Here is a 1,034-nt window from a genome sequence, read left to right as displayed (position 1 = left end):
TAATTTAAATGTATCGTAAGTGCTAAACCTAATTATTTATATATAATATTACTGAAGGGTCCTATTTTTCAAATTTCTTTGTATCAAATAAATGGATTTGTTTGATTTGTTCTCTCTTTGTTTTAATGTGTTCTCATGACATCATACTTTTTATATGCATATAATGTTTCCTGTATTACATCTTTTAAAAAAAAGACATGTCAACGTTTATGATTCATCATTTTTATTTTTTATTGTTCCTTGTTTCTCTGAGGTAACGTTTAACAGGGACTTCCAAACAGGAAAACACATTTTATATACATATATATTCTTTAATCTGCAGTGTTTATATATTTAAAATGTAATTTGATTGCTCTGGTGAGAGAAACTAAGCATCAACAGAGAAAAATTTACGTTTAAAAAAACGTGAATCTCTAATTTTAATATAAGAAAACTCCCCCAAAAAGTGTCAGTGAAGGCTGCGGTGAGATCCATTGAGCCTACACTGCCCCCTAGTGGTCAAAGTCAAACACTCCGTTCAGCCTGGTGAGACACATCTCTCCGGGAGCTTCACTTGTTTATTATATACGTTTAGAGAAGATTATCTACAGTTTATTAGTTACTTTATTTTGTTAATGTTTAAACAAACATAATAATATGGGACCGATAGGAGCCCAGAAAGGTGCCTGAACAATAAGCAGCTGTTTGTGATGCCCCGACGGAGCAGTTTGATGACGACAGAGGAGACACGTGGCTCTCATAGGCTGAGGGCCTCAGAGAGGAACCAATCAGAGCAGTCCTATGATGTACGGTCGAGCGGTGGAAGAAGTACAAGTACTACAATGTAGGCCTACTAGTGTACTACATAGAATATACTACAATATAATACTGTGTACTACATAGAATATACTACAATATAATACTGTGTACTTCATAGAATATACTACAATATAATACTGTGTACCAATATAATACTGTGTACTACATAGAATATACTACAATATAATACTGTGTAATACATAGAATATACTACAATATAATACTGTGTACTACAT

Source organism: Pseudoliparis swirei, chromosome 5 (assembly GCF_029220125.1).
Source record: "Pseudoliparis swirei isolate HS2019 ecotype Mariana Trench chromosome 5, NWPU_hadal_v1, whole genome shotgun sequence".
Classification (NCBI taxonomy): domain Eukaryota; kingdom Metazoa; phylum Chordata; class Actinopteri; order Perciformes; family Liparidae; genus Pseudoliparis; species Pseudoliparis swirei.
The sequence above is the reverse complement of the archived record's forward strand: the minus strand, read 5'-3'. Positions refer to the sequence as shown.